Source organism: Anser brachyrhynchus (assembly GCF_964034855.1).
Source record: "Anser brachyrhynchus genome assembly, chromosome: 7".
NCBI classification, from domain to species: Eukaryota; Metazoa; Chordata; class Aves; order Anseriformes; family Anatidae; genus Anser; species Anser brachyrhynchus.
This window is the reverse complement of record NC_137701.1, coordinates 37,041,016-37,066,091: the sequence shown is the minus strand read 5'-3', so window position 1 is coordinate 37,066,091 and position 25,076 is coordinate 37,041,016. Positions and strand designations below refer to the sequence as shown.

Below are 25,076 nucleotides of genomic sequence, written 5' to 3'. Positions count from 1 at the left end.
ATCTCCACGTATAATAATATCAAATTACTATGCTGTCTCTCAAAGTCCTAAATCGTATCATTCTTACACAGACCAGAAAATTACTTGTACTTAACAAAGATATGTTTATCTGTATATATGTCGTGGATTTTAAATCGAACAGTTCCAGACATAATTTTCCTAATATTGGCTAATCCATCTTTAATTAAAATGTTAATTGCTAATCCAGATATTACATGTAGAAGAATCAGCCTACAGTAAACTGCAAGTTATTTGCACAAGGACGAAAAACGTGCAATTACACGGCGGTCTGCTCTTTGGAACTGCAGGGTGCCTGTCTGTAGGTATGGGAACCCACTAAAACGTACTCTTGATTTAGTATATAAATTATTTCCCAACCCCCAAAAAAGGGGGGAGATAATTTAGTGCTAGAAAAATTCCCCCTTCAGTCAAAGTAGGGCCTGAAAAACTGTTTTTTTAGGGAGATTGTTGCCCAGGATGGGTTACTCCAGTGCTGCTGCAGCTGTGGTTGCTCCTGACAGTTGCTCAGCTAGAAAATATTGCTGAAATCCCGTCTGCTTCAGCGTCCAGAACAAAACTCCCTCTGTGTCGGAGCGATGCATTTCTGGAGTCAGATCCACTCTGTCTCATTTCCAGCAGAGGGTTGCAGAAGGTAAAGTCAGCTAGACGAAGGTTGTGCTTGCGTAAAAAGTGCACTGAGGTTGCCAGCTGGTTTCAGAGGGCTGCGGGGAGAGGCTTGCTCCTGCTCCTTGTGGCAGAGGTGTGGGCAGTGCTGTGAGGCTCAGCTCGCTGATTTCTGGAGTAGCTGGCACAGGCAGCGGCGGCGTTTCACGATCTGAGCTGGGAAGCCTGGAATTGCTGTTGTTTGTGTGGCTGTGTACCAGTAAGTCTCTTTTGGAGGCGGGGGGAGGCTTGTCTCATTAACAAAAGATTACAGTGGTAGTGACTGAAAACTTGTTAATCATAAAATATTAGGAACTGCTTAATTGCTGAATGGAATGACGCACGGTGCCTCATGCCTCTGAAACTGATTGATTCAGATCTCCTGGCTGTGCGTGTGTTTTTCATCTGTCATTAATAGAATTGCGAGGGTCAGTGTAATTCAAATCTGTCTTTCATATCTTTTTCAGACTAGTTGTATTCAAATCGGACTCGTGAAATCATCCAAGACTGCAGTCAGATATATATTAAATGAAAAAATAGACTTACCTACGGAGTGCCATCTGTTGATTTTTTTTTAGAAAAATCTTTTTCATAAATCTGTCTCACAAGAAGTATATGCTAATAGGTAGGCTTTTGAATATATCCTCGCCTTTCTCTAAAACCTGAAAGGAAGAACAACCAAAAAAACCACCACAACCATGTAAAACACCGACGACCCCTAAATGCTATGAACAAAACCCACGCCTCCTAATTCCAGAACTCTTCACAATCTGTTCCTATTTGGGGTTTGTCTCAATGCCATTGGAAAGATTTGAACTTTTTGATTTTGGATGTGCTTTTTCATATTTTTTTAACCTGTTCATTTTCCATCAAAGAAGGTCACCTCTTCACCTCTCTTCAAATCTTTCCTCCATTTCAGACCCCGTATTCCAGTGTTCTTTGCCACTTGTGAAAGTCACTTAATCTCTGTTTGAACCTGTACCTGATGTGCTCCAGCAGCACGGCTTCTCTTAGCGAGTTCATCCAAAGGGATCAAGAGGAAGATGCCTTTGACACTTCTGCTGTACCAGGAGGATGCAGCCGCTCCTTGGCTGAGAGCTATGAAAGAGGTTATTTTAGGAGCGATATGGATTTGTATGTATCGCTTTGGCATGGTTTGCAGTCACCGTCTTTGAGACGTGTTTGAATATCTGCTGTTGATGCATGAATAATACTGCTATTTATCACTTGTTTTCAGGCAAGAGAACTGGCCACTGCCACCAGGAGACTCACTCTGCCTGCCTGCACGGAAGTTGGGTTTGTTTTGGTTCCTTACGAGGCCAGAACAAGTCTAAAACAACACAAAACAACCCAAGCTCTGCCACTTTCTCAAGGTCAGGTGGTGTTTTCGAGCTGTGTCACTCGGTCAGGCAGAGCCCTTGCCCGAAGAGCTTGCATCAACTGACCTGTCCTAGTGAGCTGCAGCCAGGCTCCTGGGGGAGCTCTCGTCTTTCCCTCTGCTGGGTCCTTAAACAGGAACAGTGAAATTGTGCTACCTGGTGAGAATGAACGTGCTGCCCTACCCATGGTATCCTCATTTCTGCAGCCTGTTTGAAAACTGGTCTTCTCCCCTATGGTCTCCTAATGTCCCATCTATGGGATGCAGGCGGGATGCTGGGGCTCCAGAGCAAGTTCACTTGTGCCTGAATTATGTCCTTTCGGTCTTAGCTAGGCAAAGTGGATTAAGAATTATTTCTTCTTTGTCTTGTGCTGTAGGCTAGGAATAAAAATATGTAAAGACAAATCTGCTATTACAAGGATCATCTGTGTGACGGGCTGAGCGACAAGGTCCGGGATTGCTGAGAGTGTAGAAACTAATGTACATGTAAAACTGATCTGCACAAGATATTCCCAAAGTCATTATGCAGTGCATAATCTTACAAATGAGGGGTTATATAACTGCTTTCTCAAGAATAATATGTCTTTCTCTTACTTTGCCTTTGCAAATTTTTAAAGTTCTCTTCCTAAGTAGATCAGTTACAAAAAAGTGACAAAACGCATAGGGGTTGTATTGTGAGCCAGGGATTAGCTGGCGTGGGAAGAGGGATGCATTTAGGAACAGAGACAGCATGCAAGTCGAGGCTTCTGCTCAGAAGAGACGAGGACGCCTGCCCCATGAGTACGAGGAATTGCTGGGCTCCAAATGCCACCTCTGAAGTGGGCAAGGCGATGCGTTGGGAAGGGTTGCAGAGGTGAGCCAGCTGGGCAGCAGTTGGAGTAGGTGTCTAAAAGGAATAAAAGCTTCTGATACGTGATGAAACAGGAGGATGTGAGGTCTGACTCAAGTGTTCTTAGAGGGTAAAGTAGCCAGAGGAGTCCTCAAGTTTTGAAGCAAAAAAGGATTAGGGTGAGGTGGTTCTGGGGAAGGAAAGGACAAATGGAAAGTGGGAGATGGCCTTAATTTCTCCAGAGTGCTTTCTTTTTCTTTGTTCTACATAAGCAGATTCACTCTGGATCTGCAAAGCTTTCACATTTATCTTGTGGTAACGGTCCCCAGAGCTTCAACCTTTTTACTAAACTACCTTTTAAAAAAAGCTGTAAGTGAAAGTTTAACAACCCCTCTCCTCCAATAAAGATTGTTCAATAAAATCATAACTGTGTATTTCTTGGCCCCAATCCATGTATCTGATTCCGCATAGATGCGAGGCAAAACCTGCCAAAAGGCTGGGAGGAAACCCGCTGGTCTTGATGTAGTTGGTGTTGAGCTTTTTGCTTATTTTATCTTTGTTCTTCTCCTCCCAATACTTTTCCTACATGTACTTTTTGGTGAAGTGGAAGTTTGGGAGATGATCAGTGTCTCTGGTGCATGAGCCCTGTCTTTGTATCTGATAGTTCACATATTCTTGCCATGCGTATCTTGATGGAAACACTTTTAAAGCTAGTTTCTAATATACCGTACCAGTAGCTTAATTATTTGAAAGCTCTTTATGACCAAAAAAATAATAATAAAATATTATGTACTCATATCTGTGGGGGACTTTGGTTTTTCTGCAGCTGGTCTTGGACCAGTCTGCCATCAGGCAGCATTGTGCACCTCTTCTAGCCCATGTGTTCCTCTTCAGTCTTGTGGTTAGCCATTTGCTTCCCATTATTATCTTTAAAGTCCTTCTACCTTTATATTTAGTGTTACACTTGTTGCTATTAGTTTCAAATTTCCTTTTCATGTAAGCAAAACTCTTGCTTTGCTCAGGCAAACCCTCAAGACATAAAACCACGAGCATGGTTCTAAAAAAAAAAAAACCATATAGAGGAAATTTCTCCCTCTAGAAATACATCTAATAATTGTGTTCAGATCTCTTCAGTGGTATAACAATGCTTTATAAGTGCCTTCCCACTGTGGTGATTTCTAATTCACTTTCAAAAATGTGGCTTATTTAAAATGTTGCTATTAATAGCTTTCTGTTGGCAAAATGAAAGATAAGTCCATGGGATATACAAGTTAAGCAGGGCACCGGGTTTACATTGGGTTTGTGCCCAGCAGCTGCTGATCCTGAACTTCTACAAAGAAGCCGTGCATTAATCAGGGTGTAACCATGGGGACAAGTTCCGTGTTGATATTCTCCCTGTGCAGGGGTAGTCGCCGTAATGTGACCTGTAGAGACAAATTACGTAATTCCTCCGCAATTTGGTGTGATCACGGGTAATAAGGCACCAATTTCTTGACTACCTTGGGGATACGCTAATGCTGTTGTTGCCGACTTTTCCTGGAAGAGTTGAGGAAAATGCAAAAACAGCATTTAGTGAATTAGGGCTCCATTTTTCCGAAAGGTGCCTCTGTGATTGCAAAAGTCCCAAATATCTAAATATACACCAGAAGTACCGTGCTTCTGGGCGCAAATTATATGGTGATGTGCGCACATCATCTGTGTTAAAGGTGCAGGGAAAGAACAACTGGGCAGTATTAGGGAGAACAAAATTGTTTAATTGGACTTATATTTATTTTTAGCTTGCGAGATAATTGCTTCATTAGGGGCGGTAGCTTCTGATTTTATTATATCAGTGTTTATCAGAACTACACGCGGTTCCTGGAAAGCTGTAAGCGGTCAGAAAAGCCCCTTGGATGCTCAGAAATGGCCACTAAGAAAGGAATAGTTCGAGTACGTAAGTGTGAGGTATCCAGAGAAACAGCCATTTTAGGAGGGACAAGGACCATTTCGTGGTTTAGTTAAATTAACAGCACCACTTCAGTTAACTTGGTCCTACATCTAGAGCTCTTAAAGATGCCCATAGGAATACGTGAGTTAGTTTGTCTTAATTGCCTTATTTAATTTGAATGTTTAAATTGTGTTTCTGTCTTTAATGCAGCCACTTTTTTTTTGCTGAAAACACTTTCTGATATGGATTTGCATGTGTGCTTGTTGTGTGTGCTCACTGGTTTGGTTCTCCTCCAAAGATCTTTTCTTTTTCCTCCGAAAAAAAAATAGTGAGAATTAATGTGTTGGCAAAACCCAGCCCTGACTTCAGAGAGAGTTGTGAATAATGAATGCAGGATCTTTCTCTCGCAGCACTGGCACTAAAACATCAGCCAGCTTTTTATTAAAAATGCTGCATGCGTCCTGATGCCCCCAAAAAAGAACAATTCAAGTGCAGAGAACTCCTAGACCCTGATCAGCCAATATATTTAGTGCGAGTGGACAGATGGGACCTGATTTGGTGTAAACAGAGTTTTGCATTGGCTCCGACAGCTCTCTGCAATGCTGCTGGATCAGGGTTTAACATTCCTGTAGAAGAGACAAAGTTAGCTTTCAAACAGAGCTAGTTAAAAGTAAAAACATGTAGCAGGGGAGGGGAAAAAAGACGGGATTCTCGCTTCGTTTTTGTACTCTTTCGGCATGAGGTTGTGTAATTGTTGATGCCCCTCTGTTGGTCTGTAAAACAAATGTATCGGACTTGGCTAATAGCTGCTTAAACGTGATTCTGGCAAAAACAGGCAAGAGTTTGGTTTGCTCAGCCTGAGGGAATCCTCCTAAAGCATCCTCTTGAAGTCAATGGGAGCTTTGTCATTGACTTAAAGATTAAAGGGTTCAGTGAGGTGAATTGACTTAAATCAAAGTGATTTAGCTGTGATTTAAACCAACAAGCAGAAAACTTTGATTTAAATAATTGATTTTAATCTTATTGTGAATTTATAGTTTTAGCTGTTTTAAGAGAGGCAAATGCCTTGAGTGGTGTGTCAGTTTAAATGTAGTGGTTTGTGACAAAACAGAAACTTGGCTGATGTATTTTAGGAAGCTAAACCCCCCAAAAATATTATATGAATACAAAAAGTGAAACGCTGCTCTCTTTCCAGTTATATGGGTCTTTTCCTGACCAGCTCTGTATTCTAGCTTAACCTTTCTTAAATTCTTGCAAACTTATCTCCTGTTTTAAATCCTATGATTTAATTCAATGCTGATTCATTCTGGAGTCATATATTAGTTCTTATAGGCTTTTATTGTAGCACTGGATGTGATCCCATGCAGTCTATTCGCCATTAGGAGCGGATTTTCATGGACACTAGAGGGAGCACATATCGTTTTAGGAAAGTACAATTTTTTTTTTTTTTGACCTGTCAAACCAGAATGTTCTAATCAGGCAACGGTATATAGTGATACGTAGCAATATATGGTGTTAATAACCAGCTTTGTGCATCTCAGGTAATTCATCATGGGGAACACATGCAAAGGGTCATTTTAAGAAAAAACTTTCCTAAAAAAATTAAATATTAAAAAACAATCCCACATTTTCAAGGGCACAGAAGTGATGCGGTGTTTTCTTCAGATACACACAATCAGGCACAAAGTGGGAAGCAAGTATGGGCAGATTTCAGAAATATGCTGCTTTCCAGTGAGTACTGTGGTGTGTCCGGATGGAAGAGGGACGGAGATACCAGCAGCATCTGCCTGCTCTCCTGCTGAGCTGTTGTTTCCCTTGTGGCTCAGTGGCTTCCTTGCCCTGGAGCAGAAATCTTGGGAGTAAAAAAAAAAATAAAAAAAAATCTGGGCAATACAGACACAAAATGGAAGGTTATTCATGAAATTTCTAGAATACGTAGGTAAATAGGGAAGAAAAATGATTATGCATAGTGAGCACTCTACTACCCATTTTTCTTCATTGTTAAGGAAATGTATTGCCTGTCTCAAATGAGATCGCTACCACTGGTAATATTTTCCCCCTCATCTTCCTCTATTTAACTTCAAGTTTACATTTAACTTTGAGATCCAATGACTTTAGGTTGGTTTCAGTAACACTATGTACATTTTATGGGAAATGTATTGGTTAAAATAAGTATTTCATCTCATGTAATTTTATTGACTTGTGTTAAAATGCATTGATTTTGGCTGAAATATTTGGATTTCAGGGTAGATGCAATCGTTCTGGTAGGAGTGCATTGGAGTCAGTTGTTGTGTTTCAACAAATACATTTCCACTGAAAAGCAAATTTAACATTTGAAAAGATTAAATGGATGTTAATCAGTCAGGCATCATATTTTCAAACATGCCAGTCTTTTTTCTAATGTGTGAAACATTATAGCACTCAAAAGCATTCTTTCTAATCTTATTCTATTAATCCTATTCTTAATGTACATCATAGTAAACCTATTGTGTCGTGTTTGCTTTATTAAAATGCGTGTTCAAATTAGTGATTTCTGTCTCTCTGTCTTAACTCAGGGTTAATGAGGTTGGCTGACTAATGCCTATTTAATTTCTCTTACCTCTGCAATGTAATTGAAGTGAGATGTGAATGCAACATGTTTAACCTCCCAGCAAACAAGAGCCTTCAAGCTCCTGGTCTGAAGCAGTGCTATCATCATCATCTGTGATAGCAGGTAATCAGTTGCACCTATCGATTTGACACGGATTTCCATCACTTCTGCCAAGTGTGTTGCAACCCCTCCAAAGCCTCCTAGTGTCTGGAGTTACTGTCTTCTCTTCCGTGCCTCCTTTTCTGCAGTTAAAGTGGGAATACTTTCCTGTCTGTCATGGTGTAGAATAAATAGCGATGTTTTCAAAGCATTAGAAAGTTTTAAGCCTTTGTTACTATCAGAGACCCAAACTTTGCCATTAGCACCCAGAGTGAATTTCTTTGGTGCTAGTACTGGAAACCAATACCCTGTACATAAAAAAAGAAGCTGCCACTTTTGAACCAAAATCAATACCAAATATTTAAGCTTAAATCAATGACCATATAGCTTTTTCCCTATAAATTAGTTTTCATATACAGTTATTTTGCAAGCTCTTTAGAGGAGTCCTCAGCAAATATATATATTATATATTTTATATATATATATGTGTTTCATCACATCCATAGACCCATATTTTCCCCTTTCATGTTGAAATCCTTGGAAAAGGCTGTGAAAGAAGGAATCTGCAGTTATTTTGTAGAGTCCCCTCCCTGTGCCCCCCTCCTTGTAATTCTCCTCCAGTTTTCTCCCATCAGGAGAAGTTGCTCTTGCTCCCTTCTCCACGACTAGTCAGTAGCTCAGCTTTTTTGGCAGGTTTATGTCAGAGATGACAGATCTGTGGAAAATATGGAAGTGGTAATTCCGGACAAACTCTGGCAAAGCTGATTGTCCATGTCAGCAGATGGAGCTCCCATGGGCCTCAGCCCTGCTGCGGGCACCGAAATGGCCCCGTGGCTGCTGCTCTGCACCTGCCAGTCTGGTCCCGTGCTCCTAAAGGAAGAGTTATTTGTGCTTTTTGGGTTTCTCTGCTTCTCAGTGGGCTTGACAGGCTATAACAGGGATGGAGTAAGCAGGTTTATAAAGCTGTTACTTCTGTAAAAGAAATACGCCAGTGATACAGCTCTGGGATGCTGCAGTTGGTGATGCTTGGCCATGGTACTGAGGGTGGAAAAGCCCCCCTCTTGCTCCCTTCCCCATGCCATGAACCCTTCCCTCCTATAAACCTCTGCCTGGAGTTTGAGGGTGACATTAGATTCAAAGATTGCTTAAAATGTGCGTCATAAAGCCAGCTACATTTTTTAATGAAAGTATGTATTTAATATTACTGCTGAAGAAGAGATGCGACATACACATCTTACAGAAATGTTGTTTTACATATATACATTCTTCCTGTGAACTTAGCTTTTTTTTTTTTTTCCAAATTTTGGTGCTCATCTAGTCATAAATCTCATGTGAATGGTAGGTTAATATTCAAATTCTGTTATGGCTACCTTTAATAACATAGATAACTCCTAAACATGGGAGTAATTTTCTTACATACTGCAGGAGTCTCTCTGCATACACAACTCCTGGTACCTCTTAGCAGCCGTTATTCAAAGTTAAAGGCAAATAGACCTTTATGGGTTTAAATCCAACCAGCATGGCTTATCAGCAAATTAATGACTTACAAACCAAAAGCAATTCTGCTACATCTAATATTCCACAACTGCAAAGCAACATATTATATGCATTAATCAATTTGTCATAAATGAACCCCTACTTTGTATGCAGGCAAATAAAATAGTAATGCCACAACGTTCTTTATTCATAAACCAATATGTAACAAATAAATGGATTTTGATGTAAGCATATTTTATTGTACAAGCGAGGGATTAAATCCATATGCTTGTTACACAAATTTATATAACCTGTATGGATCAATATGTGATATATATAACCTATTTTAAACTCTCATATGTTTGGTACTTCATAATTACCTCAATTTTATGAAAAGTTCCTGGTTTTAAGACAGTCCTAGAAGCAATTCAGACTTTTAATTAAAAATTTTACTTTGGCTTTAAAAAGGTCATTTTAGCCAAGGGGAGATAATGTCCTTTTATAGTAGCACATCTTGCTTCTCTTCCTAATTGATGTTATTTGCTCGCTGCTGAAGAATAATTCATGCTGCTGTTCAGGAGAGGAAAAAAAAAAAAAAGGAATTTCAGTGGTGTTATTGCAGGTTTTTTCAATAATATTTTCAGTGTCAGTGTTCATGTTTTTTTGTTTGTCCTAGTAGGAAAGTGATCTTTTAAAAAAGCAATGTATACCACTGTTTTTAATTGGTGGAAAAATGTGGTATGTTACTAATTAAGTACAGAAGACTGGCAGGTTGTGTTTACTCAAGAGACAGTAGTGTGTGCTGTGACCCACTAGAAAATTAACTGTTGAAGCATGTACCTGTCCACTAGCTTCCAACCCAGTCCTGGCATTTCTCATCTGATTTCCTTTTGTATAGGAAAGTATTCTGTCTGCGATGTTCACTGCAGAGAATTAGCTCCAGCACTGTGAACGTATGATGTACCTTTTAAAAATAGCAGATTATTAAATCTAAAAAAGAGAGGACAATATAACAGTTCAAAGAGAATATGTAAAGGAAGAGCTGAGCATCTTTCAAAAATCAGAATAAGTGGTCTTTAAATCCAAGAAAACTTTCTATGGAAATTTTTTCCTCTGAGGCAAAATGTTTTCTTCAGAGGATGAAAAACGAAGGGGATACATTATGGAAAGCAAATCAAACCAAGTAAAGACAAGCTATAAATTGACGAAAGCAATCAAGGGAACAAAATGCAAAATGAGAAAAATAAGGGGAATATTTCGACATCTTGATTTTAAGAAAATCTCTTCCTAGCTTTTCTAGTGTCTCTAGGAGCAGCTCTGCAGTTGTTGCATGGTGTCTGTTCAACTCAAAATAACAGGAATAACAGGAACTTAAAGGCAAAAGTTGACTAATTAGTTGCAGCTTAGACACATCTCCAGTAGCCAGATCATGTCCTACAAGGACAGAAAGGACAACTCAGACACTATCTGTCCTTTGGCATGTGCATGGCAATGTGATGCTCAGCCCAAAATCGCCAAAGAACATTTCGGTATTCAAGAAACTCATGCATGTGACTGAACTTAATTTACTGACTCCATCTACTTGCTTACAAATAACCCTTGTGTTTAGACCACTTTTTGGTCCTGAAATCATAACAAGAAAATATTTTCACTACATACCAAAGAAATTTAGTGCTTCCCTTGACTTGTTAAGGCACTTCCAAAGTAAGAGATTTACAAATGTTTGCTGTCGGTTTGCTCTGAGAATCAAGGATCCTGCTGAGCGCTAAGAATTAGTGAAAATCAATGAATTCTTAGTATGCAGAAGGTCAGATAGATATGTTTCTAAAATACACAGATGTACAATTAAAGTATTACGGTGCATATGTGCCTTGTTTAAAAGATCTCTTTACGACAGATTGTTTCTCCCCTCAATCTATCAAGTCGTTAATTTTAAATCTGGAGGAAACACACATTCCTAAGTAGGTTACTCTGGAAAGTGGTTATGTCGCATTGAGCGTAATAATACATATTTTTACTGTTGTGTGTGCTTCTGTTTTTGTGTCAAATGGCTTTCAGAGCCATTGTTATCTTTTATGTTAGCTACAAAGTTATTCCCTTTGTTTCCTAGTACATCTCATGGACTCTTACATTTCAACCTTTATTTTTTTTCATTCCCCTAGACAGACTAGATCTCCATCTCTGCGCCTTTGCCTGACCATTACTGCATTAACCTAGATTACTTCATTTACTGCCCGATTCACTTGATTTGGAGCCTGGATTTTTCCAGAGGTGTACCCTCAAGCTTGGCATACAAATTTGTGGTTGGGTACCAACATAAGTAATTTGACCATAAAAATTGCAGAGCTCCCTGCACTTCCCACAAAGTCAGATGAGTGCTTCTTAGTATACAGGGATGTTGAGTTTAGCAGACTGTTTTTTTTTTTTTTTTAATCTCGTTTTTGTCGAGCCAGTATGGTACCTCAGAAGTTACTTGCAGGATTGGATGACGTTCAACTCTTTATTGTGAATTTTGAGCATACAGCTGTGTGTCAACACTGCTTCAGACTATCTTAAATTCTAAATAGAATTTAGAATCTGCTGTCTTTTTGGGTTTATTTAGAGGTGAAAGTCCATTAAAAAAATATAAAATTAATTGGGTAGGTGCTTTTCTAGTCTCCCTCAAAGACAACAGCAGAGAAGAGATGGTCCATCCCAAAGCTGGTATCATCACAATCTGGTCAGTAACCCATGCCTGCTCTTGTTAAAGAAAACAATAAGGGATGGCATGCATTAATCATCCTGTATGCAACTGTAAGAAGTATGATATATGAATGTTTATCGGAAAAGTAAAATTTAGTGGTTTGAACACTGCCTCTGAGCAGTGAGGGAATGGATAGAGAAATGGATTTCTACACAGTGGATGGGAAAAGAGTTCTGATCTTGGACGTGAAACTACATTTAGAGATGGTCGTGGGTTGCAGAAAGGTTTCCTTCTAGAAATGATAAAAATGGTTAAAAAAAAAAAAAAACACAATGAAGATGTTTAGCAGTGGGACACCTGCACAGTAGGGCTGTGATATCTCCATCTTTAGAAATCCTCAACAGTGTACTTCATGAGCCCAAGCAGAACCTGACCCAACTCTGAATTTAACTCTGCTTTAAATGAGAGAGTTTCTCTGGAGTCCTTCAGAGGTCTCTTCCAACATATGATTGTATGATTCCCAAAAGAGGAGGGTCCAAGTAGTATCACAGTTTTAAGAAGATTCCTCCTTCCCAGTTAAATACTTAAAACATAAAAGGTAATTCTGTCAGCAATCAAAAAAATGTAGGGGCTGTGAAAGAAGCCTTTAAGACTTACCTGAAAATTGCACCAAAATAGTATGCTTCTAGAGGAGGTGGTCACATAGTTGAGGCCAGATGTACGTGTTTCCAGTTAGCTTACATCGTGGTTTATTTCTAAAAAGATTTGTAAAAGCTAAAGTATTTGAGCAAACCATTATTGTTAGATAGCACAAAATATCAAAAGTTCAAGAAGGAGTCACTATGTAAATCTGTAACGGAAATTTTCAGCATATAAAAAGCTTTTCTTTGGAAAAGCTGTGTTGTCTGTGAACATTTTTCTAGCTGATGCTCTAACTGCTACAGGACACACGTAGGGTAGCTGATAATACAGAGAGAGCATTGTCATATAATGTTGACCTCAGAGGTGGGTTTTCACTGAAAATCAACTTTCGGGTTGCAAAACTGGCTACGATAAATATGATGAGCAGCTTTATAAAGAGGAGACTGACAGCTTTAGCTGTGCATAGTGGCATTGATCATACTTGGAGAAAGATTGAAAAAGACGGTCAGGTAAGGTTCAGCTTCGGAATTTTCGCTTTAGCCTGGGCTAGTCAAGTGGCGTTGATCCTCGGGTGAAGGTAACCTTGATGTTGACTTTGTCAAGACTATAAATACGAAGCAGAGGAGATGAAGTGCAGACTATGTGCTAAAGACCGTATAGCATGCTTTTCTTGTTGCACTTGAACAACTGTGCTATAGTGGAGACAATGCAATGGAAGTGGCATTTGGACAAGGCTCCTGCACTCCCTCCTGGTTGAAGAACCCTAAGAATTAATGGTTTGGAGTAGCTGATCTTTTGAATTGAAGCTAGATCAGAGATTCTATGACTGATGGCCACTTGTATTGGAAGAGCATCCTTCAGTGCAAAGAGCAGCCAGTCACTGAACATGTTCAGAAACTGTGCAATGATTTGATTGTCTGTGTTGGGTTTGGTGAAGCAGAGCCAGTCCCAGAAACCTCCAGTGGTCCCAGTGGTTGTTCCTTTGATTTTTATCTTGCTCTGTCTGCGAGGTGTCAGTGTTTTGGGGAGAAACCTTTTGAAGTGGTAGTATGTGTTTGTGGAGCTAGTTAGGAAAAAAAGAAACTTCATTGCTTATTCTGCAGACTGTATGCATCAACACATTGGAAATGTGTTACATCTAGAAGTTAGCTGTAAGCAGAGACACACCATGACTGATTTCTTTGAGGACTGAAATCTCCTCAGGTTGTTGCGGTGTGAATCACTGTGCAGATGTGCTGGAGGAGACTATGGTGAGCCAAGTTGCTTGTGGGTGTAATTATCTGAACACAAAAGCATGGGGAGACAGAGGTAGCCTCTCAGGGGGTATCCTCCTCGGTCCTACTGAAATCAGGATTACATTTCAGTCTTGCAGATGCTGAGCGTGTGCATTGGTCCCGAGCTACGAAGTTCCTGACAAATCTTTCCATGACAGGAGGAAACATATTACAGATGAAGGACAAAGCTGTTTTGGTTAATGTGGTAACAATCAGGAATTGGGCAAAAAAAAATGTTCTTGGAGCTCTTCAAATGCACCCAATCTATGCTGCTGGTATAACAAATTACAGGAGTAACATGGGAAAACACAGAAAAAGCTACTCTTATTTTGAAGCAACAGGAGTAGAAGGGAAAGTTAAGGCCTTTCTGACACCTTTTTAGTTGTACCAGTACTATTAATTAACTCGAATTTTAATTGGGGGAATAGAGGGGACTGAGAATTAAAACAAACGATCCTGAAATAGTGCTCAGCAGGGCCAGCAAATTGCTGCAAGATACTGAAAAGCTGAAAGATTACAGGTCTGCTTAGTTACAGGGACTGCTTTAGGGACCACAGGATTTGAGAGGAGAAAATGCTTCTTTGGGGACTGATTATAATGTGGAGAAACCTCTGTAAATGATAATGTCAGCTGTAACACGCTCCTCCCAGGGCAGAAGAGCTAGGGACAGACAAATTTTAATAAATGTTTCTCTGAAAGTCTGTAGAAGCTAAGAAATACCAGCTTTATGCTCTTTTGGAATAGCCTGGCTTTAGCAGTGACCTTGTTTTATGTGATTTCTTGCATTCTTGCTTCTTATTTAATTTATCTAATAATTATTTATAATTACAGAATTGATCTGTTTGAAAGTGTTTTTTTCTTTGTGTAGACATCCCTATCATAGTTTATTACTCTGAGAGCCATAGAAAGGTGTTAACATATACCCAGTAAAATATATCTTGGTAATTCTCCAATAATCCAAAATAATTGTAGCAATTTGTGTTGTTTAATGAGTGGCCTTAAGTTACCTGTATGGAAACTGCTGTTCCTCTGGTTTCCTCCATTGGGACCTGTGATCTCATACAAACAGGTCTTATTTTTCTTTTTGGCTGGGAATGCTATACAGAGGTTCAGAAGAATGCCAACTTTTATTAAACTGATATGTTCATCTAAAATATTGAAGGAGTTCAGGTTTTAAGTTTTTGACAGCACTTTGGGTCAAATTCCTGTTCTAGCTAAATTGGTTCAGTCTTCCCAAGCTACTCTGATCCGAGCTCCTACAAGTATAAAAAAGCTTCATGAAGCATAACGTGTCTATGACCATTTCTGTAAATGTAGAGAGGAAAATCAGACAAGATGGATAGATCAAGGGGAAAAATCTTTGCTAACCAGTCAACTTGCAATAAAAATAAGAAAAGGAGGGGCTGTAAATGAATTGCTGAAGTAGCACAGCAACCTTCTTAAGGTGTAGAGGAGAAGTGTGAAGGACAGGAGTTACTCAGCTGAGATGTATAAATCTCATACTTCAGGCATTCAGTTTCTTTTCAAATGCTGCCATGTATACTAGTCCCAACTAAACCACTGTTCATTCAGTATTCATGAAGGAAAAGTCATATTTTTAAGTCAGCTTCAAATAAAGTGTTCCTGGTACTAAGATCAGCACTGGGATCGGTATTTTCAACTTGGACATTGAAAATTTCAGATGAACAGGTGAATTTTGAGAGATGGTAAAATAACAGAAAAAATAAATAAATGTCAATCCCAAACATAAATGAAACAGTTTCCATAGGAACACAGATGTGCGATGTTTGTGCGTGTCATATTTAGCAACGTGATTGCTTGTTTGTTCTGACCTTACAATTGAAAAAGACCATTTGAGAATTCTGTCAGTTGAGGATCCTAACAAGGGATCATTATGCTAATAGCTCCTGAAATATCCCTAAACTCCTGTGTTAAAGTTCATAGCTGTAAACGGCTCACAAAGAACCTGAAGTATAAATCATTAAATGACTGAGTTCCACTTTACCCTCAGCAGAGTACTTTGGTGGCTGTTGGTACAAAGAAAATGTGCATGAAAATGTTCTTTAATGTATATCATGGTGATCTTGAAAGCCGAAGTGGAAGCAACATTGAGCGGTAACCTTTACCCAGTAAATACCGTGTTTTCATAGGTTGCCATTAGGGTAAACTTCCCCTGGGGCTGGTTTTGTGGGAGCTGCCTGCTGTCTCACAAAGCCGTACCTGCGTCGGCAGCCCCTCCTGCCTCTGGGGCCTCTCTCCCTGCACAGCTGTATGGGGGTTTGCCTTCCTTTGTAACAGGGCTCTCAGAGCAAAATATGTATTTGTAGAGACGTGTACGAGCTCTGTGGAGGTCTTTAGAAATACAGGTGACTCCAGATAACTTGTTGATTGGCGTGAAGTATTTCAGCGTCCAGTTGCTCTGCTGTTTGAGCTGAGTTTTGTAGCACTTGCAAAATGAGCAGAGTCCATATGAAATTTTCCAACTGCTGACCAGTCGATAATTTTAACGTCTACCAATTTTGAGTACGCAGAAGCGTTTGCATTGATAAAAAGCTTTCCCCACTGGCTCCTGTGGCTTTGCTTTTCTTCTCCTGGGCAGATTCAAAGTCGCAACCTGAGCCGCGGCTGCACTGAGCCTCAGCAGGTGCCAATGGCACTTAATCTCCTCGGAGGCACCATGCCATGACTTGCTCGCTGTGCAATTCTCTCATTTCTGCTGCAGTTGTAAAGGGGGCCTAAATTGGAACATAAATTGTCTCTAGTTAATTATTTCATTAAATGAGCAATGTGGACCGCTAAGCATTATTATTCCCATTTTACAACTGGGGAAACAAAGTTAGCGATGTCTTAGCGATACGGATGTGAATGCGTAGTCGCATAGCTGGATTCTCATGAGTATCATAAATAAGACCCAAATCTGGCATGTTTCAACTGTTCTGGTCATTGAAAACAGACTGGTAATGAAGACAAATTTGTGCATACGCTGTACTTGTTCTGAATGTACAATTTCTACTCATCTCTGCTAGAATCAAATGTGAGGTCTGAACTCTGGCTGCAGAATGCTCCAGGATAATTAGCAAGCACAAAAACTCGAATCCCAGAATAGGATGTAATAATACTGCTTATCTCTTTGTTGTAGCAAATTCAGGTGCTCTAAAAGAAATCTCTGCTTAGGCCCTCTCTTTCATCTGGCACGTGATTTTTGTGGAGATAAGGGTATGCATTATAATCCGGCGGTATTTTTTTCAAGGCTTTTTATGTTATTCTTTTTTTATTCGATAGAAACAGTTCTTGAAGAAAAAGTGTTTTTTTTTGTTTCAGATTACCTTTCAAAACAGAGGGAACGCGTAACGTGACTGGGTGCTTGTAATGACTTCCTTACATTCCCAAACATTTCCTTTAAGGCTTGCCGATGTGTGGGTTTTAGTGCTTCCTTCAGTTAATCAGAGATGTCTGAATGGAACATCAAGGACTCTCAGGTGAGTCGGTGACTACTCTTGGAGTACTTGAGTTGTGAAAGAAAAAATTAGATTTCAGCAGCTTTAGCTTTCACGAAGTGACTTATTAAAATACTTTATTTTGGCTCATCAAATCACCTTGCAGTGCAAAAACAGAATGGAAATTACAGCTGCAAAATGAGACTGGTGTGAGCATATTTTTTTTTCCCTCCGGTAGGCAATGCTTTCCCAGATCTAAATCTTTTTCGGCACGCCAAGCTGAGGTTGGAGTGGCATTGCTGAAATGCCTTCGTGGGGCGTGCTTATTGATTCCTCCTCTAGTACAAATGGACTGAATGCAGGGTGTCATCTAGGCTTAGAGGAACGCTTTCCCTCAAGGGTGATTGTCCATGTAACATGCTATTATTCATTGCAGCAGATGATTGTGTTATTGAAGTATAGAAGGACTACAGGCACACGTACACTTCGGTGCTGTAATTAGTTGTTTTTTTTTTTTGCTTAACATGACCTACCAGCAGCACTGGGGCATTGCGGGACCTGGTAGGCAATGCACTACATTGTTGATAGCGGGGAGCCGAACTCCTGGGTGAGATGTTTGTGGGATCCTGCGGGGAGCCGAGGAAATCCACGCTTCAGAGGCACAGTACCCCGCCGAGAGAGCTTTCACAGAGCCACTCGCTGCAGCTTGTGGAGAAAATGCTGAACTTCTAAGTGCTCACCAGTGTGTGTCTCATCCAGCCCAAGGGAAATAACCGGGATGTGTTTATAAAACGCGCTCTTGCCGTCAGCATGCAGGAGGGCATGGGAGAAAATGGGATCCCGTGTCGCAGCAGCCTATGCTCATTATTGGCGCGAAACAGCTGAGAGAGGGGTTGTGTGATGTGTTGTAACTAGAAGGAATATCGGTAGCTGCCGTGTCTACAGGCTTCTTGTGGGATAAGTGATGTGTAGTTTTATTTCTGATTTTATTATCGATCTGTCAGTCCTTTTGAAAACATTCCTGAGGAAGAGTGGCTCGCCGTTAGGAATCCTTACAGCTTTTCTGCAGTCATTTACTATGAATGTAGGGCATTTAATTCACATTATAGGAACGTTTGCCTTTTTACCTTCTAATCAGACAGAGCAGGCATACATCTGCATATTAAAATGATTTATGAATGGCATACAAAAATGTGGTGCTGGTTTCTAATAGCGAGGGTCAGGTTTGGTTACCAAAATCCATCATCACTTCCCAGCCAGCAGAAGCTGGTTTTGCTTTAGGGTGGTTGTATTGCATGGGGCTGACACCACTGAAAGGTCTCATTTAGCTGTAATTTGCAGGCATCGAATAAAGATGCCAGCCCTAAATTTTAGCCTGGAAAGCAGGAGCAAGCAGCTAGATGTTCGACCTATGCCGTTTTGTGCCAGATTGTCAGTGCAGCGGGTGGCTTGGGTCTCGTATGTTTTTACATTTCAGGTTTAAGAGCCCAGGACAATTTGTAGTCCCCCATGAATCCTGCTTCATCCATCAGTTTCCAATCGGTAAATTAGGGGTAGCTCCCTAAGTAGGAGGTCTTCACTGGTGCCAAACGAGTAACTCGTTCCTCAAAATCTTCAGAATACAAAACTTTAGTAAAATTTCTCGTGCAGTAATAATCACTGCTCTGCCCATGCTCGGAATAAAAACGATGGGTCTGTTGCTGTAAGACCAGCTCTGCTGGCCATGCCGAGGGTAGTTATGTTAATCACCACGGGAAGGCTGCGTTTCAGAAGAGAACAGAAAACATTCCTCTACTCGTTTTTAGAAAGCCTTTCAAGAAAGACTTCTTCCTTCTGGGCGCCTGTGCTGCGTAATCTGGAATATTGTTGAACATCAGGTGGATCCAGAAAGGGGTGCTGAGTGGTACCAAGAGTCGCTGCGCCCTCTCAGAACATCTGGGAGGCTTCTGTGTCTGAAATGTGCAGATCCCCTACCATGTCAGCCACAATCTGTGCTGTGGAAGCACAATTTCTAATGCAAAGTAAAACAAACTCAGAAAAAAATTGATACGCAGTTTCCTGCTTTCATCCTTACATCATGTTTCTAGCCTAAATAAGACAGCTATGATCAGCATATGCTGATGAAGGGTGGTATTTTGTTCTTTGGGTATTTGCTTCATCACCGGCATCTGTGGCCCAAAGGAAAAATCCAGCTAAGGGCTGGTTGGCAAAAACAACATCCAAGTGTAGTGCTGCTCTCTCCTGTGGCCATTACCAAAACAGCAGTGGCTTAAGGCAAAGAAAATGAGAAGGGCAAATGCAATTTTTAAAGAAAATCTTTCATACCCTCATGAGTTTTGAGGCAGGTTTACCGACCGGAGTCTTCTTTCCAAGGGAGCTGAACCCCCTCCCACCCGAGGGACAGTCGGCTGCTCGCGATGAGCTGAGGCATTGCTGGGTTTGCCAGGGCCCCCCAGGCTGTCTTGCTTCTTCCTTGGACCTGTAAAGCTGTGTTGGCCTGCCTCACTGCTGAGTTTGTACTAATAATGCTTCAACATACTGATATCCTCAGAGAAAGGATTACGGTCTATAAAAGGCAACATTTTCCAAACTTGGGCTTTATCTTATTTAATCATAGCCTTAAACTCTGCTCTGATTAAAGTCACAGATCCAAGTGTGTTTGTGTTTTTTCTCTTTGCATACAGTTGGGGAAAAAAACAATTCCTCACAGGGTGTTGCATGACAGTCCGGAAAAGGAGGCAGATGCAACTATTCTGCAGGTTCATCAAAGTGTTTAAAGAACACATTTGGCTTTCAGGATATTATCAATCAAATGCTTATTTTGGAGTTGTTGCTATCATCCAAGTCTAGGTTTAAAGATCAAATCAGAAGGTCAAGATTTCAGACATTTCCCTCCACGGACCTCTTCTGGGCATATGGGTTTTTTGATGCAAAGATAGACGGCTGGATTTTCAAAACTGTTGAATACATAGCAACTGCAAATGATCTCCAAGGGAAGACTTTTAAAGCTCCAAAAGGGCACAGAGCAGCTGTACCCTTTAGCAACTTGAGGAAACTTCATTAAGTGAATGGGAACAACTGTCTGCTCCGATAACCTGCTACCCTGTGTAGGTGCCTGGCTCTCAGCTGATGTTTTTTTAATGCCTTGGCTGCAGTAATGCTTCTGAAGCTAGGCAGTCTCTACTAGGAGCATATTTGAAATTGTGAGCCAAAATTTGTGTGTGGTTTACTGGTGCATTGTTGTGATGCTATTATTTATCTATCTGCACTTCCAGTAAAAATGCATTCATTTTTACAGTTTCAATATATTTTCTTTATATTTAAGAATGGCTTTTAGACCATTAATACTCATTTTTTTCAGTCTCCTCATGAATACGGTCGTGATATTTTTTCAGTCTCCTAATGAATATGGTCATGATATTTTTTTCAATCTAATGAATACAGTTGTGACATATATATATATATATAAAACTAATAGTGTGGCACAGAATAAAATGCAATACCATAAATCAGACCCATTATTTGCTGTCCTCTTATGCAAAGCACTGCATGTACTCAGATGGGTGGTTAGAACGCATCTTACAAACTAAAAACCAAAAAACCCCTGAAAGTTGTGCTACACTACCAACAGGTACTTAGCTTTAAAATATGTGGGGGTTTTGGTGCAAAATGAAATGCAGTATAAAGGGCTGATGATCTTTTCCTGCAGTCCCTGCCATAACACTGCAGTGTAAAACTCAAGACCAGCTACCATACAAAGCAACTGGCACCAAAGAGAAAAGATGCAAAAGCTTTCAAACCACCACAAAATGAAATGAAAACAGTCTCCTATCAGAAGCATCTCAGAAGTGTAGTTGCCTTTGAACAGTGACAACTAGCATTTAGATTACAGAACGGACCCGAGCAGAACCGCAGAGCACAAGAGGAAAATATGTAACACTTGGGTCAGCTGTGCTCCTCTGAGCTTTTCTTGTCTGAAAGGGATGGCGATGGCAGGTGAATGTACTCAAACACTGCAAAAATAGTAATACCTTCTGGTATTTAATGTCCTTCAGTGGAAGGCCTCGAGTTGTTTTCTTTAATAATTATGTGACTAATTTTAATATCCAATTAAGGGAGACATGGTTGTGTCTCTTTATAAGTGCTGGAAATGAAGTTGTGTTTTGATTTATTGCAGCTTAGAAATATGGTGATGGTAAATCTAGGGATAAAATCAAAGTGTTGTCAGTAGAGCAATTGAACATTTTCAGTCTAGTATGTCAAAACAGGAAAAATTCATTCGCTTTCCCTTCAAGTTCAAAAGCTACAACTCTCCTAGGCTGCCTGATTTTAGATTTATCTCATTATTTCCAAAAGGCCTGTTTCTGTTCCTGGTAGGTGGATGGTTGTACAGGACTGCTGATCTGCCCTTTCCTGCTGGAGAGGTGTCTTCGTTTTGCAGAAGCCTAAATCTCCCAGAGAAGAGCTGTACTTAAATTCACCTGAATATATAAATCAATGAGTTTAAAAGTGGCCCTGATCTGGATACCTGGTACCATTTTTTTAACTCATTAAACCATGTAATAGGTAAAAGGAAATAAAAGCAAAATAAATCAGGGGTGAGGAAACCAGATATTTTTCCTGCTCTGGCTGTAAGAGCTGAATTCAATGAAAGGTTAGCGCTGGCTAGGACCAGCTGTACTTTAGGAAGGCAATGGTTGCAGTTCTCAGCACAGTCTTCTGCAGCAGCTCAGCCATGACCATCAATAGCCTTCGATGCCAGTAGTGCATCATTTGGAAGCAGAAAATGCCAGCGGTGCTGGCTCATGTGCTGACGTATGAGGTAATCAATAGTAATGGAAATTAATTGTCAAAGCACATCGCAAGGTAGTGTACAAACCTTAATTAACCTTTAAAAATAAATATGAGGTAAATAATACTGTTCCATGTCAGACCTGGTGATAATGGGAATACAAAGATAAGCCTGGCTGTTTGTTTGTTTGTTTGTTTATTTATTTATTTATTTATTTATTTATTTCAAAAACATGAAAAAAGGGGAAAATCCTCAAATCCTGGGGTGCAGATTTCTGTGTAAGACATCAGTAAAAAAAAAAACAAAAAACTGAATCATCCTTAAAAGTACCACTTTCCTCCACCTATGCCTAGCAAAGAGGTGCAGTGGAGGAACAGAAGTGGCAGATGGTGCAGAGCCACCGCTTTTCTTTGCCCCTGTTTGTTGTAAGACCTAATCTTAGCTTGCAGGCTGTAGTCTTGGAAATGCATTTTAAAGGAGATTTTGCTGATAATGGAAGGGTTTTATTAGATTATTTTATATACGTGTTAACAGCGTGGATTTATGCTAGCGTCCAATGAGAACATCCAGTGATTTAAATCCCGAAATGGAAGCTGTGCATGCCCTATTACATGTGTCGTTTAATGTTGAGGGTGCAGATGCAATTCTGTCTGCCTGTTGCCACAAATCCTCCGGCACTGCTTGAACTCTTTGCTTTCTCTCCTAGCATTTATAACAACATGTCCTTGTGACATATTGTGGGCTCTTCCGTTAGATTTGATTTTTTTTTCCTCTTGTTTACTTTATTGCACTGACTTAAGAAAAATACGATATCATCCTTGTCACTGCCTTAGGGTTTTTTTCTATATAAATATTGTCTTTTTGATGATTCCGAGAATTCTGAGGAAAAAAAAATATTGATTCATCTATGTCAGAAGGCTCTTCTGTACCTCATAAATATTCTTTTTGTCAAGATTTAATAATTCGTTGTCCAAGCCAGTGCTTAAGTGGAATAGATTTATGTTAATACAAACTTTCTTTGGTATTACGATGATCAATTTTTCAAGTGAGGAAAAAAGGGAAGGTGTCAGGAGCGACGAATGATCACATGCTATGGTTTACTTGTAACCTCAGGTTCAAGCCTGATGATTTTGAGGAAGAGTTCATTGGGTAGATGTTAAAATGCATCTAGGTATTTTTTGCACAGCTACCTATAGAAGTATCAGCGTTCATCAACGTCAACGCGTGCTGAATAGCGAAACGTTGGCAAGGGGATATTCCACACTTGTCTTGGATAGCATCTGGGAACATGCAAATCAGGGAGTCGGTATTCAGATTTCAACGGAGAGTGAGAAACCCAGTTCAGCACGCTCGAAAAGCGGTGGGACCCTTCCCAGTGCTCATCCCCAGGCTTGCAGCCAGCTGCGAGAGGCTTTCCACCACTGTGGGTAGGAGGCCCGGGATGAGCTAAACCAAACCCCTGCTGGAGGGAAGAGGGGTTAGATTTTAAGATGCCAAGAAAAACCTTTGTGAGTCAAGGAAACCACAACGATTCTGGTTATAGTAGATGAAAATGAGACAAGGTTACTCCATTTTACTAAGAGTGACAAAAGCCACTTTGGGGCCGAGGAGATGCATAAGGCTGGTACGGTGTTAAACTATAACTAAATGCATATTGTAGCCTAGACAAACCCTCTAACTTTTGGAGGATCTCTTCTAATTGGAAAAGGAAGTAGAAAACACTGTTGCCTCCCTTCACCGACCTGCTTTATTAATGTGTTTTTTCATGCAGGCGTTCTCTCTAAATGCAGACGGAGTTTTGCTTCTGACTTTCTAACCATAAGGAATACGGTTTAGAAATAAATCAGTTCTTAATTTAATTACCTGGGCTTTGTTTTTAATTATGTGCTCCTACTAATCGAACAACAAATTATGTAAAATTGACAATGGAGAAATAAACGTGCAGGATATTTTTCTTTGCAGTTCTGGTAAGTCACTGCCTTATGAAATCATACCTCATCCACAAACCGAGTTGGGAAGGTAAACTAGAATTTAGATATGTATTGAAGTTTTATCTTTTAATGTGACTTGAAGTTTGACTTGCTGCCTGACAAAAATCAGAGGGTTATATTTCTTTCTGTAGCAAAGTTTCAGACCAATGAACATTCTGACAGGATGAATGAAGTTTAGTTTCAGCGATGACTGTACAGATTGCCAGATTATATTGTATATAATTAGCATATGTTGTTCAAAATTCTTCTTGGTTATACCAGTGAGAAGCCAGAAGTGCTCTCCTGAGATCAATGCATTTTCTCTGCTATTTACACGCTGAAATCACAATTTAGCTCATTGTGTGTTTTTATAATATGTTGTACACAACTGTGAATACATATTTGATTATAATAGAAATGTGATTAAATTTCAGCTTTGTTCACTTCACCTGCTTTTGCTCGCTGTATCTCTACTGAGATTTATGCCGTCGTTCAGAACTCTTCAACTGCCTCAGATAGCTGCCAGAAAAAGCAAACCAGCAAGTAACAAACAAACAAAATCCCTTCTGCCAAGACCTCGATTCTTTTTCCTCCTACAAACATGGGCTTCATCTCTGCCACTGTAGCAAGCTCATACATTGGGTATTTCCATTCCTTGTGATGCAGAAATAGAGGCTGTAAGCCAAACAAGAAGCAGCCACTAGGTCTTCAAACACTAACTTTGAAATAGTGTTCTTTTTATGCAGAGGATAGGTATAATTTCCTGCGTGTCATCTGTAGTGGCTTGTTTTCCAAGAGGACTATTTAAAGTTATGTTAGTAATTTTACCGACAGCGCAGCCTCCCAGAAGAGGCTTCCTGTAGCACACATGGAGTAGCATGCAGGAGCCTTCAGTAGTGTACGGGAGTGCCTTATCGGCATGCACATGGGCTGCCCAGCATGAGTCATGGCTCAGTCTTTCAGGAGCAATTCTGCAGTCCTAAACACCCAGTAGTTCCGGAATAATAAATAAAACCCTGCCACTATTATCGTTGTGCCCTCATACGTGAGTGGCAGGCTCTTGGGGTAGATCAGCGCTCTTGCTTTACGCCCGTTGACATGAGCTGAAGTTCTCTTGCAGCAATTTTTCCTTTAGTATTGCATCCAGTTTTATGAAGTAAGCTTGTGTTTATTATCAGCTTCGCTCCCTATCACAGGCAGAAAATATAAGAGATTTTTTCTGAAAATGAAGGCTGGATACGATCATGGAACTTGCTTGTCTCTAGTGCCTTGAATTTGTATGACATAGTTTTCCTTTTTGTCGGGAACAACGTGCA

The 25,076-nt window shown here is 40.2% G+C and overlaps 1 protein-coding gene across 13 annotated transcripts in view; it reads left to right on the top strand.

Annotated features, from left to right (window-relative positions):
- The window catches only part of LOC308198381 (uncharacterized protein), a 45,612-nt gene that overhangs the window by 17,185 nt on the left and 3,351 nt on the right, over positions 1-25,076 (top strand). For 2 of the 13 annotated variants that reach the window (XM_080600686.1, XM_080600681.1), the window contains exons 2-5: positions 461-652; positions 1,131-1,288; positions 1,583-1,797; positions 1,901-2,169. The gene's annotated coding sequence lies outside the window, so the exon portion shown is untranslated. Of the gene's footprint in view, positions 1-460; positions 653-1,130; positions 1,289-1,582; positions 1,798-1,900; positions 2,170-7,352; positions 14,187-16,700; positions 21,997-25,076 lie in introns of those variants that run through there. The other 11 variants (XM_080600693.1, XM_080600682.1, XM_080600692.1 and 8 more) reach the window with 11 other exon arrangements.